At 43.5% G+C, this 14,067-nt stretch overlaps 1 protein-coding gene across 2 annotated transcripts in view; it reads left to right on the top strand.

Annotated features, from left to right (window-relative positions):
* The first annotated feature begins 4,799 nt into the window (after positions 1 to 4,799).
* The window catches only part of tet3 (tet methylcytosine dioxygenase 3), a 97,682-nt gene continuing 88,414 nt past the window's right edge, over positions 4,800 to 14,067 (top strand). Inside the window, exons 1-2 of one of the 2 annotated variants that reach the window (XM_034171239.1) lie at positions 4,800 to 4,986; positions 5,620 to 5,679. The gene's annotated coding sequence lies outside the window, so the exon portion shown is untranslated. Of the gene's footprint in view, positions 5,076 to 5,619; positions 5,680 to 14,067 lie in introns of both variants that reach the window. The other variant, XM_034171238.1, reaches the window with a different exon arrangement.

The raw sequence follows: 14,067 nt of genomic DNA, 5'->3' as shown, positions 1-14,067 counted from the left end.
TTCATTAGGTACAGCTCTTTGTACTGGTTTGAACTCCTGTTTGCCTTCAGAACAACCTTAAATTTTCATGGCATCATGTAATCAAGGTGTTGGAATCATTGCTTCGCCAGCTGAAGTTTTTTGTTCTCACTGTTATCCATGTACAGTCTAAACCTGTTGTGTGTATCGTGTCTTTAGGTGACTTTTTACTATTTGGGACGGGAGTAAATCTACCTCAAATCACCACATTTCAGAAAATCCAACCAAAATCCAGTTTGTTTCGTGGTTTGACAAAATTTTCTTTTTTTATCCCATATAATGAATTTCAGCTTTATATCTTCACTGACGTGTTGCCCATTGATCCCCACGGGCAACACGGCCAGAACAGACGGTGGCGGAAGACCTCAAACACAATACACATTTCACTCATGGTAATGGCAACATGAGACTCAACTAAACTGACTAAACCAATTGAACTACAAAAACACAATAAATCAATAACAGTAACACCACTGTTAAACTAACACGAACCACAATAGCAACATTTAAAACCACAAACTCCCATGGTGCGGTGCAGCACAACGTCCATTGTTTACTGGTTAGCTAAAATTGCTGATTTCTCCCAAAATATTAGTCATATCAGCTTTACGTTTTTGCAGCGTTCATCCTTGACCCAAAAATATGTACACCTAATGGCAAATGTCAGCTCTCCCTGGTTTCGGGATCGAAGCTGTACACACACATGCATGCACACAGTGGCCACTTGGCTATTATAATATAGATTTGTTTTTGAGAAATTGGAGCTTTAAAAGCAATTGGAAAACAAAAGCTGAATTCAATAACTCATTACTTTTGAACTTTTCACAGTGCACGCATGAGATTTGCAGGTGGTTTTGGGTTCCTGATGTATTTAAATACTGTAAAAGGTCTAGTTGATTTATTTATTGCCAGTTTGTAGCTGTAAAGACATTCATTGTGGACTGCTGCAGAACAAAAGCTCGCTATTAAGTCTCAAATATACTGTAATTAGAACACTGAGCGCTGACCCATGCCTTTAAACCACTTTAGCCTGACCGTGGATTGGCGGTTAAATAACTACAAACACTTTGAGCACAACCAAGTATATGTCAAATACATCAAAAGTGATAGCAGCACTCTTTACAGTGCACAATTGTGCCAATGGTCAACATTATTTGAATTGTTTTATAGTACTAATAATAACAAAAAGCTGTCTAATATTTAGAAATGTGTATTTTAGATGGTCTTCTACCATTACTAAGATAATCATGTTTTATTGGATGTTCATTGGCACCTGCCAGTAATGTCATGTTCGCAATACATACATTTTGTAATCTCACTTATTCCAGTTAAGGATCATTGGGGGGCTGAACACAGTGGATATTACATTATATCTCTCATAAGGTAACAGAACCACTCCTGTTTGTTCGTTCGTGTATCTTTCTGGAGCTGGAGTCATATTTGGCATGAAACTGGTACAAAATTGTGGTCTGGCAGCTGTCACATCAAAATATTAGACCAGATTCCAACTTTAGGGGCCGGCGACCAAATTTGTTAGCTCTTTGGCAAATGCTAGCAACCGTTTGATGTATGTCCGTATTGTGTGTGTGTGTGTGTGTGTGTTTGTTTTTTTTTAGCACCAATCCTTGCTGAGATGTGCTTTATAACTGTTATGGACCTGAATCATTTTTATACTTCCATACTGCCCCATAATGGTTTTATAATGACCTTGATGTGTCAGTCCTTACTAGTTGTTTGAGGGATGCTGTGGGAGAATTGAATTGGATCTCAACTGTATGAAATGGGCCATTTTTTTCTGTTGACTTTTAATGGCGTTGTTGATGAGGAGCAGTGAAAAGTACAATCAGACAAGTGTGAGGGTGATTAATTTGCTAATGTGATCATTAAAATATCAAATATACGGCAGTGTTGTTCGTCTTAGTGTTAAATTCCAGAATTGTTCGTCCTTGGAGGAGCTATGTGCTCTGCGAGTCCCCTTTCTGTTAACAGTCGTGCTGAAAATGCCGCTAATACCGACATGACATCATGAGGCTATCCGTAGTGAAGCGTGCCCAGGCCTCGCTGTCCGGCTGGCTACAGACACGCCCCCTCACACTGACAAACACGCCAGTGTGACGTCAGCAGAGGGGATTCCCTGTCAGACTCAGACTGAGTCGCCGAACGCAGCGTCATTGTTTCCTTGCGCCGTCTTGCACGCCCCTCTCCTGTTTTCGCCACACCTCTCTGGCTCCGTTGGCCTCGATGTGTTCCGTCTTCTCCTGGTTGAACTTTCACTCTTTCTTTTTTCTTTTTTTAAGAAGGCTTGCAGCCATTTCTGATCGGACACGTTTTTTTTTTCCTTTCTCACATCTGAACCTGATTTCACACCTAAATGGGTGCTTTTGTTGTATTTTGAGTCTTGTTTTGCACTTGTGTGGTTTTGTTGCTTTCTGTGTCTGGTTTAAAATGGCACAAGCTGGAGTTGATCCGTCACATTTTTGCACGTAGTCATGCAGGCTACGGCAGTTTGCTTAAAAAGGAAAGGCGTGGATGCACAGCCGTGTGTAGAAGTCCTCACAACCATAAAATGAGTCAAAAACTCTGTGATTTTTGACAATATTGAAGCAAAACATGACTTCTTTGTCAACCTGCACCAACCTACACTTTGTCAACTTGAAGAAGTTGCAACAAAAACACTTTTTTCCAAAAGATGCAGTGAACTGCAGCAAGTGCTGCTGAATGGGTAAAAATGTGCATTTTTAGAACAATCACACTGGATTGGACATTTTGCACAGCACCATAATGAACTAATGAATAATTATGCTAAAGCAAGAACAGTATATAATTCATAATACTTACAGTCACCATCAGTCAGCCTGTTTAGATAATAAATTAATCCTCTATTGATTGCAAGAAGGTCATGGGATTGATTCCCAGCTGTGGCCTTTCTGTGTGGAGTTTGCATGTTCTCCCCGTGTTTGCGTGGGTTCTGTCCGGGTGCTTCGGCTTCTTCCCACTTTCAAAGACACATAGGTTAGGTGGATTGGAAACTTTAAATTGTCCGTAGTGAGCATGCGGGTGTGAATGTGTTTGTTTGTCAGTATGTGGCCCTGCGACAGACTGGTGTCCTGTCCAGGTGGACCCCACCTCACAGCCCTATGACTGCTGGGATAGGCTCCAACCTCCCTGTGACCCTTAATTGGAGTCAGCAGGTATAGAAAATGGATGGATACATGCAATGTATAAGATGATCAGCATGTATTTAATTTGGGTCATATTAATTTATTAATTAACTTCTTGAATTATTATCAGGATCTGTCTTTTTCCTGTCACATACCAGTAAGTTCCAAATAAAATTTGTATCTTCACTCATTACTTTGTCTTGTGAATTGAAAACAGTCGCTGTTGACCCACTGAAGTCCAAATCACACCTCTGTCAAAACTACAGGGTGCCTAAAACTTTTGTACATTGGAGGTTTTTTTTTTTTACTGCATTTTTCAGATTAATTTTGGAGGATATTTTATTTTGAAATCCCGAGCTGTCAAGCTTTGCTGACTAAGCCCAGACTCTGGCCAAAAAAATTGCATCACCTGCAGAGTTCAGTGTTTTTACATTAAAGAGATTCAGAAGCAAGTAGAAAGTAATTTCTGTTCTGTTAATGTGTTTTTTTTCTACCCCAGAAAGATCTTTATTTTTCTATTCAACACAGTTTCTCTGAAAAATTAAAATGAATTTAAAAATGCCATTTCATGTTAGAACCATGTTTCACTGTGGCCCTCTAGTGATCAGCAGGTGCTACTGTCAGTTTCACCTCGTGATACTGCTGATGTCATATTTAGAAATATGCTAAATTGTAACATATTCCTAATTAGATGTCAGTTCCAGATATCTGAAACGATCACCTGATAGGTTGCATTGTAATTAGGAGGAATCAACATTCAACAGGGGATGTGTGAAGTGAGACGTTTCATTTGTTAAATAACTTGCCCGTACGCCGTTTGTTTAAAGTTTGGACCAGGAAGCGGCCGGGGACGATCCCGTGTCCTGTGAGTGCAGCTGAGTGTTCGTGCATCTTTGGCCACATTGAGTCAGCATGCCGGGCTTCGCTTTGTAATTGTGTGTTTTGCACGTCACAGGGGCGGGGGCTGTCGGGGGAGGGGGCAGGGGGCAGGGAGTGTGCAGTCCAGTCCAGTTATTGCATGCAGCCCTGACACACAGATGGTGCTCAGAGATACCACATACCAGAGGCATTGTTTAGGGAAGGCGAGCTCAAGGAGATAATTGACAGGCGTAGCGAGGACCCCCCCCCCCCCCCCCCCCCCCAAAAACCGCCCATCCACCTTCACTCTGTCTCTTTATGTCAGCCAGTGTTTTACGGTGCCACACACACACACACACACACTTCTCTTCCTCCCTCACTCGCTCGCTGTCGGTTTCACCCTAGCAGCAGAGCCCGGTGCCGCTTCTGATTGGTGGATGCCATGCCTTTGTGTGCCATCTGTGGTGTGACGTTGCTGTTGTGAGTTGTGTGTGTACATTTTGTTCATGAGCGTATATGTTTGAATAGCACGGGGGAGGGGTTGCCAAGGGAGTGTTCACAACATGTATGCAGAGAGAAGGAAGAAAAATGTGAGGGAGCAGGAGGGAGGATCATAGAGGCTGAATCTGAGAAGAAAAACTGCATTTCTGCAGTGTGTGTCTGTGTGTGTGTGTGTGTGTGTGTGTGTGTGTGTGTGTGTGTGTGTGTGTGTGTGTGTGTGTGGCAGACCGATTGGCAAGGGGGGGATGAGGGGGGTAGAGTGGGAACGACAGAGCGAGAGAGAGAGAGAGAGAGAGAGAGAGAGAGAGAGAGAGAGGGAACGTGCACACTAGAGCTCATGTAAAACAGGATTAAAAACACAAGATGGCTTCCTGAATGGGCTGCTGGAGCGCAGACGACAGACGCTGAGAGAGAAGAGCGGAGAAGAAAGAGAGAGAGAGGGACGGAGGTGAGGACGAGAGGAAGCCGGAGTCTTCTGATGGGGATTTTGCAAGCAGACAGAGGAGTACAAATCCAGGCAGCTCAGAGGATCGGAGGGTAAATATTCATCACCAAAGAGCGTAGAGAGAGAGAGCGGGGGGGTGGGGGGGGGGTTGCAGGAGAGGAGGTGGATGCGAGGGACCAGCTCGAGACAAAACACAGAGACAGACAGGACCATCGAGACGGCGGGTGGGGGGGGGCTGTGCTAAATACGAGTGTAATCGGACTGCTTTGGGGGACCGGTTCCTTCCTTTGTGTCCATCAATTACGCTGGAACACGTTCACATTCTGCCCTTTAAAAATGGGGTTTGAGCGACACTCACGTTTGTTCCAGGCTGCACCATGTTGGTGTACAGACGTTACATAATTCCGTCATTGAATCATTCTGTAGGTTAGCAGCAGAGGGAAGTACCGGCTCGCCGTCTGAGCGCACGTCAAACACGTTTGTGCTTTTTGAAGTGAGTGGCGAGGACATCGTGTCCATAATGGCACCCGTGTCACACAGGACAGGGTCTGTTTGAACGGGCTGTTGTCACATTATTCTATTGATTGATATTGTCTCCCCCTCTCATCCCCACCCCCCCACCATCCCTCTGTAAAGGTGGACTATTTCGACGAGGACAGTCAAGGTGCGGAGGGAAACCCTGAACTGGTGGCCGAGGTAAGAGAGGACATTACGTGTGTGTGTGTGTGTGTCATATACCGGTCCATGATCCTTTGCTGCTCAGCTGTGGCTTCATTGGCGTGGAGCAGAACTCATCGTACATGGTGTATTTGTTCACGTGTTCCCAATGTGGCTTTCGTAAACATCACAAACTCATCATTTTGACCCATTTGTGGAACAAAAAGTACTTTGGAAACCGTTGGGTTTCCGTGCATCCAACAGGTCGCCCTGCACGTAAGTTACTTCAGGTTTATCTCCACGCCATGGCGAGCTGAGCGGTTCAGTACTGGAGTAGTGGCGTTCTCCGTTTAAAGCGTCCCACACTGCCCGCTGATTGGTGCCAGAGCCAGGCATGTGTAGAGAGACGAGGCCAGGGAGAGGAGGAGGAGGAGGAGGAGGAGGAACCCTACGCACTGGCTCAGAAGCTAGGGGGCCGGCCTTCTTTTTCTAGCTCCTGGAGTCAAATGAGGTAAAGGGAGTAAAAGTTAGTGGGTCACGCATGCGTATGCGTTTGATTGCTGGGTGTAGTAACCTGCGGGCGCGTGCGAGCGCTGCTGTCCCGTGGCGTGCTGAGTCGAGGCACGCTCATGTGTTTGTTTGGAAAGGAAGTTTGAGCGGCCTACCGTCTGTGAGAAGGGATTTAGTCAGCGCCACACAGGCTGTCACCTGGCGGAGGCGGCTGCGCCGTTAGCGGACTCTAATGGAGCTTTGACTTGGTTTTTTCCAGCCAAAGCTGCAGCCTCAATCATGAAACGTGTTCATAGTCAACCCAGACTGTTTAACTAAGTTAGTTAATGAGTTTCCACCAACATACTGCATCTCAACCAGCTCCAGCCCACGTCACGTGCGTACAGGCTCTTTAATTTCTCAGCCCACGGTGTGGTCCACCTTACAGGGAAGGACTCAGTGAAGCTCATGTTTGTGTCTTTGCTGAGTCACCGGTAAAGTTTTTCATCTCCAGAAAATTTGTATCCCGATGGAAACCTGCAGAATGTGGACAGCAAATGATCTGGAATTAGTCCTATGTCTAATAGTTCTTCTTCACTATAGGTCAATCTGAATGTTGTGCTTATTACGTCCGCCAAGGACATAATAAAATCATTGCCGATTATTGATTTGTCTGTCTGTCTGTTAGAAGGATTACTTCAAAATTACTGCACGGATTTGGATGAAATTTTCACCCCATATAGAAGACTCCACTGAATTTTGGAGGTGATCCGGATCCTGATCTGGATTGGCAGACATCAGAAATCTCGGGTTGCTCTTGTTTCATTTTTGCAATTTCTCAGGAAAAAAAAAAAATCAACGTCGTTCAGTTACTTTGTTTTCCAAACAGTATCCAGAGTTTTGGGGAAAGTTTCTGATTTGTCAATTTTGAGCCAATTCCTTGCTTTAGTTACTCCAAATCACAAAATATCTGGTTTTAAAGTCTTTTGAAGTATGTTGCAAGTACTCCAAACTAATGTAGCCGTGACATAAAATATCAAAAAGATGGTTAAAACCAGAATGTATGTAATTTAATCAAATTAAGGAGTGTGCATCATATTTTGTTGTTGGTTACGAGCCATTTAAAACAAGTTAAATAATTATTCAATAAAGCATTTTGAAGTATTTTAAAGGTACTCCAAACTGATGTAGCTTTGTCATAAAATATCATAAAGATGGTTAAAAAAAAGTCTATATCGAATTTAACCAGATTAAAAATGTTAGAACACATTTTATTTTTGATTTAGAACCATTAACAATTAGAGCATTGGATAAAACTAGCATGTTGCCCGTGGGTATCCACAGGGTCTAGATTGGGTAGTGTTTATAAAATAGGTAGCTGACATTTTTCAAGGGTGGCAATAAATTGTGAAAAGTTTGTGTAATGAGATGGAATGGCGTGTGAGTCCAGAATGTTTTCAGAACCTTAAACTTCAACCGTTATTAGAAGAAGAACTCAACCGTTTTTATCCCTGTTAAGTATGTAATTTTTTTCAATTCTGAGGAAAAAATTATGGAATCATGAAAAACAAAAGAACGCTCCAACACATCACTAGTATTTTGTTGCACCACCTCTGGCTTTTATAACAGCTTGCAGTCTCTGAGGCATGGACTTAATGAGTGACAAACAGTACTCTTCATCAATCTGGCTCCGACTTTCTCTGATTGCTGTTGCCAGATCAGCTTTGCAGGTTGGAGCCTTGTCATGGACCATTTTCTTCAACTTCCACCAAAGATTTTCAATTGGATTAAGATCCGGACTATTTGCAGGCCATGACATTGACCCTATGTGTCTTTTTGCAAGGAATGTTTTCACAGTTTTTGCTCTATGGCAAGATGCATTATCATCTTGAAAAATGATTTCATCATCTCCAAACATCCTTTCAATTGATGGGATAAGAAAAGTGTCCAAAATATCAATGTAAACTTGTGCATTTATTGATAATGTAATGACAGCCATCTCCCCAGTGCCTTTACCTGACATGCAGCCCCATATCATCAATGACTGTGGAAATTTACATGTTCTCTTCAGGCAGTTATCTTTCTAAATCTCATTGGAACGGCACCAAACAAAAGTTCCAGCATCATCACCTTGCCCAATGCAGATTCGAGATTCATCACTGAATATGACTTTCATCCAGTCATCCACAGTCCACGATTGCTTTTCCTTAGCCCATTGTAACCTTGTTTTTTTCTGTTTAGGTGTTAATGATGGCTTTTGTTTCCCTTTTCTGTATGTAAATCCCATTTCCTTTAGGCGGTTTCTTACAGTTCGGTCACAGACGTTGACTCCAGTTTCCTCCCATTCGTTCCGCATTTGTTTTGTTGTGCATTTTCGATTTTTGAGACATATTGCTTTAAGTTTTCTGTCTTAATGCTTTGATGTCTTCCTTGGTCTACCAGTATGTTTGCCTTTAACAACCTTCCCATGTTGTTTGTATTTGGTCCAGAGTTTAGACACAGCTGACTGTGAACAACCAACATCTTTTGCAACATTGCGTGATGATTTACCCTCTTTTGTTTGATAATCCTCTCCTTTGTTTCAATTGACATCTCTCATGTTGGAGCCATGATTCATGTCAGTCCACTTGGTGCAACAGCTCTCCAAGGTGTGATCACTCCTTTTTAGATGCAGACTAATGAGCAGATCTGATTTGATGCAGGTGTTAGTTTTGGGGATGAAAATTTACAGGGTGATTCCATAATCTATTCCTCAGAATTGAGTGAGTCCATATTTTTTTCCCTCTGCTTGGTCTAAAAAAGTAACCGTTACTGACTGCCACAGTTTTTTTTTCTTGATTTCTTATAGTGTTTCTTAAAGCCAGAAAGTTGTCATTTGAAATGACTTTAGTTTTGTGTCATGTCTGTGATCTGCTTTTTTTCTACAAAATGAAACAACTGAATGAACATCCTCCAAGGCCGGTGATTCCATAATTATTGCCAGGGGTTGTATTTTAGGGACTTTAAAATGAGTTTTGTGTGCAACAGCTTAAAATGAATTTATGTCAAAGTATAAATTGCAGAAGCTGGAACAAAACATTTTTGATTTTTTATAAATAGCAGTAAATCATTATACAGTTATTGATATCTGCTTCAAGCTCGTAGTACTACACTGATGACTAATTAGAGTGCACATTTTTGTCACTGAAGTGAAAATGTGAGCGATCTGTTAAGAAAAATGGAAAAAAATGGTTGTGTTCATATGGACTGAGATGATCACGGGAGTTTGCTACAGCTCTCAGCGCGTTTTCACATGAGTACGTTTTTGTACTCAACAAAAATATAAACGCAACACTTTTGGTTTTGCTCCCATTTTGTATGAGATGAACTCAAAGATCTAAAACTTTTTCCACATACACAATATCACCATTTCCCTCAAATATTGTTCACAAACCAGTCTAAATCTGTGATAGTGAGCACTTCTCCTTTGCTGAGATAATCCATCCCACCTCACAGGTGTGCCATATCAAGATGCTGATTAGACACCATGATTAGTGCACAGGTGTGCCTTATACTGTCCACAATAAAAGGCCACTCTGAAAGGTGCAGTTTTGTTTCATGGGGGGGATACCAGTCAGTATCTGGTGTGACCACCATTTGCCTCATGCAGTGCAACACATCTCCTTTGCATCATCCGTGAAGAGAACACCTCTCCAACATGCCAAACGCCAGCGAATGTGAGCATTTGCCCACTCAAGTCGGTTACGACAACGAACTGGAGTCAGGTCGAGACCCCGATGAGGACGATGAGCATGCAGATGAGCTTCCCTGAGACGGTTTCTGACAGTTTGTGCAGAAATTCTTTGGTTATGCAAACCGATTGTTTCAGCAGCTGTCCGAGTGGCTGGTCTCAGACGATCTTGGAGGTGAACATGCTGGATGTGGAGGTCCTGGGCTGGTGTGGTTACACGTGGTCTGCGGTTGTGAGGCTGGTTGGATGTACTGCCAAATTCTCTGAAACGCCTTTGGAGACGTCTTATGGTAGAGAAATGAACATTCAGTACACAAGCAACAGCTCTGGTTGACATTCCTGCTGTCAGCATGCCAATTGCACGCTCCCTCAAATCTTGCGACATCTGTGGCATTGTGCTGAGTGATAAAACTGCACCTTTCAGAGTGGCCTTTTATTGTGGACAGTCTAAGGCACACCTGTGCACTAATCATGGTGTCTAATCAGCATCTTGATATGGCACACCTGTGAGGTGGGATGGATTATCTCAGCAAAGGAGAAGTGCTCACTATCACAGATTTAAACTGGTTTGTGAACAATATTTGAGGGAAATGGTGATATTGTGTATGTGGAAAAAGTTTTAGATCTTTTAGTTCATCTCATACAAAATGGGAGCAAAACCAAAAGTGTTGCGTTTATATTATAAGTTTTAGCATTTGCAAACCAACACAAGTGAACACGTGGCTGGTTTATTTATTTTTGGTGAATCTTGTTCCAATTTCTTGAATGTGACGCTTCTCAGTGTAAATACTTAAATAACTGACTGCAAAGAGAATGAGGAGAATTCTTCATGAAAACGATTATCTGTGGTTCTGAAGTCATTTTATTTTTGGTTTGTGGTGGTTTAGAGTATGCAGGGGTTTTTGTTTCTCTGACGTTTCTGCAGTAGAGAGAACACACACAACCCTGGCGTGATTTTTTTTTTTTCCACTCTCAAGCAGGATTTCCTCCGTCTGAATCAGTGACACGGTAAACGGTTTCCAGGAAAAACACCTCAAGAGTTAAAGAGAAAAGCGACATTTGTCAAAATGTGGAATCCCCAACTTTGATCACGAAGGGTTAACCATGACCTAGTTTCCGTGGCAACACTTGATGGCGGGTGACATCATAGCTTTAATTTTAGCTTGGGTCCGGCAGTGAGATTGGTGACGTGACTGGCAAGGCCACCACGTGTATGTGCACGTGTTTGTGTTTTAAGCGGTACATAGCGGTTTGATACTCAGGAAGTGGAGGCTGTGACATCATCGCTTCCATTCAGTGTTGGCCTTCAAGGTGTTTACCGCTCTGTCAGGTTTCCATTGTGACACTGATGACATGCCGCCATGTTAGTGAGCTGTCTTAAGACGCAAACACTGATCGACATACATCATCGGAAAAAAATGTTATAATAAGGAACTGTTTAAGAAAATTCAGATGTGAACCCCCACCCCACCACCACCTTTTTAGAAAAGCTTCAGTGATGTCTGAATTATACAGCAAAAATGTAGATGAGTGGGTGAGTGAGTAGGTTAGCTCATCTCAGCCAGTTTGTGAAGATAGTAGCGGAAAAACAACAAATGGTGTCATCTCGTAAGTCAACAGATTAAAAGAGCACGTGGATAACTTTGATGTATTACATCAATCGAAAAAGCAACTTTTGTTTTGCCTATGTAATATCCTACACACGTCTCTGCCCCCTGCTGGATGCAGAGCCCACGTTCACCCGCGCATTAGCCAATAAGTTAAACGAGAAGCTGTGGAAAGAAATATGTTGTCCACTGCATGGTGGACAACATATAACATATAAAAGTGCAGCTAATGTTGTGTTCAGGACATAGTTAATGTTAGCAAGATTTAGCAATGGGTGAAAAGCAGAAGAAACTGTAGTGTCACCAACAGTTGTGGGGTGGAACTGTACTGCATGCAGAATGCTAGGCGGCAGGAATTACACATTTTGTCAGTAACAAGTCCAATGTAGGCCCTGGGGCTCATTGGTTCTTAAACCCCAAATTCTCTTACGTAAATTGGATGCGAGTCTGCAATGAATCCTGGTGTCCCGGTGTCTCATCCTGGTGGACACCAGTCCACAGCAGGCTACTTCCCCACTCCAGGCTGCTACCAGTTTACAGCTGTGTGGACTGAGACACTGCAGATAAAGTGTCATTTCTGAGGACACAGTGAGGAAGCGTGACCGGGATTTGAACCCAGGTCTGCGTGTGGGTCTCCCAGCGCCTTGTCCCACTGAGCGACCCACTCTGCAGCTTTACACTGAAGCACGATAAAATATTGATTCATTGCCAGTTTTCCGTCTGTTGCATTGCCGTCATCAGCGCAGAAATTGCTTTGAGGATCATCTTGTGTGGGAGTGGCTTAATTTAACAGCATGCTGGCTATCAAACCTACAAAAGCATAAGTTCTAAGCGTGTGCACACGTGCCACGTGCATGCAGTTATTAATAAGTAGGGTCTTCCAAAGCTCTGTGCCTTGTCATTTTTCATTGGCTATTAATTACAGTTAGTCTGTCTGGTTACGCTGCCCGTCGTCGTGCATGGAGCGGTGATGGCAGGCACTTCGGTAACCCGCGAGGCACGGCGAATGGCTTCCTTGGTGGTATCTGTGTTTGATGTTGCAGGTAGACCGTCTGTCTGCTGCCGCAGTTAATAAAAAATGAACGGAAAGGGAACAGCGAGGGGAGGAGTCCTGCACCTTAGCTCCGGCTCTTTAACTCTCACCTCTCTAGCGGCTGTTCCTCTGTTCCCGCTGGGCGCTTCCTACACTCCTGAATCCCGCGGAAGACGGATGCTGCCAGGTTTTCCGCTGCACCGTGTCACAGCTGTTGCAGCTTTCATGGAACACATGAAAATACACATATGTGCAGCAACAAAAGCGCATCTTTGGGGTTTAGTGGCGGCTGGCGACTCCCTGTAATTATCATTACAGGCCAAAAAATTGAAACGTGAGCATTAAATGAAGCTCTGAACCTTTTTGGAACTGTTTCAGGTTGAAGTGTTTGAATCACATTATGGCCTCTGTTGTTGAATCTGGACAGTATAGTGTTAAACTGGGACTGTTTTCTTGTGTTACTCAGTGGATTGTGAAGAATTTCAGCACTGGCCCTTTAAGTCCGGTTATGCCTGGCTTGAACATATGGGAAGCTAATCTTAGCGCGACTCCTGAGAGAGACTGTGCTGGCAGCCTGCCACCGTGCAGAGCAGAGGCCGCCGCCTTTTACTCTGATTTTTGGATGGGAATTTTAAGGCACCCCCCCCACTAAAACCGCATCGCACAGACTGAGTAGCGTGATGTTTTGAAACCGTTATGTTGTTGTTAATGATTGTGTCATTAATCTGGCAGATGGCGGCATGTGCTGTTCTTTAATTTGACTTGTTCTTCAGTCTTTTTTCTGTTGTCTTTCTTTTGGATGAACACTGTTTATCAGTTTTTCTGTTTTTTTTTTTTTATCTTCATGTCCAAACCCTCAGCCACAAAGAGCCGCCTGTTAAAGCCCCGCCCACTCCTCTTCCTCCTGCTCTCTTGTTTTTGTTGCATAGTGTATCGTTGTGTAGCAGCTCCACCCTGTTCCATGACCAACTGACCCCCCCCCCCCTGCGAATCACAGACACACACACACACACACACACACACACACACACACACACACACACACACACACACACACACACACACACAGAGTACACCCACTGCCACCGTTCCATTTTTCTCCTCCCTTTCTCTTTGTGGGGAGTTGTGACGGGAGTTGTGGGGGAAGTCCTCGCCCAGCTGAGCTGCTCGTGCTGAGCTGCACGGGCCAAATGTCAGGAGCTATGACTCAAAGTGGATATGCTGCTCTCCGAATTACTACCAACACTCAAAATACACCTTCACCCAAACAGTGTCAGGCGTGTATGGGGCCAGACGCCACCAAATGGCCAGACAGAAAAAGCAGAATAATGTCAGCACAGGTCCAAATATGCCCTAAAACAACGATACCTAAAATTAAAAATTCCAGCAGGTGCTTTAAAAACAGCAGTAAGTAAAATCAACATGCGGCAGCGAGACAAAAGGTCTCTGAATTGCTCCCACCCAGGGGTCATTTGAGGTAAGAGTTGTGGCCGAGCGCATCGGTAGGAGTTTACTTTGCAGGTCTAAAAACGGTGTGGGCTACCTGCTGGTCTAAAGTCGCTAAATGT

This window comes from Thalassophryne amazonica, chromosome 5 (genome assembly GCF_902500255.1).
Source record: "Thalassophryne amazonica chromosome 5, fThaAma1.1, whole genome shotgun sequence".
In the NCBI taxonomy this organism is placed as follows: domain Eukaryota; kingdom Metazoa; phylum Chordata; class Actinopteri; order Batrachoidiformes; family Batrachoididae; genus Thalassophryne; species Thalassophryne amazonica.
Note: the sequence above shows the minus strand (reverse complement) of the source record. Positions and strands in the feature narration are given on the sequence as shown.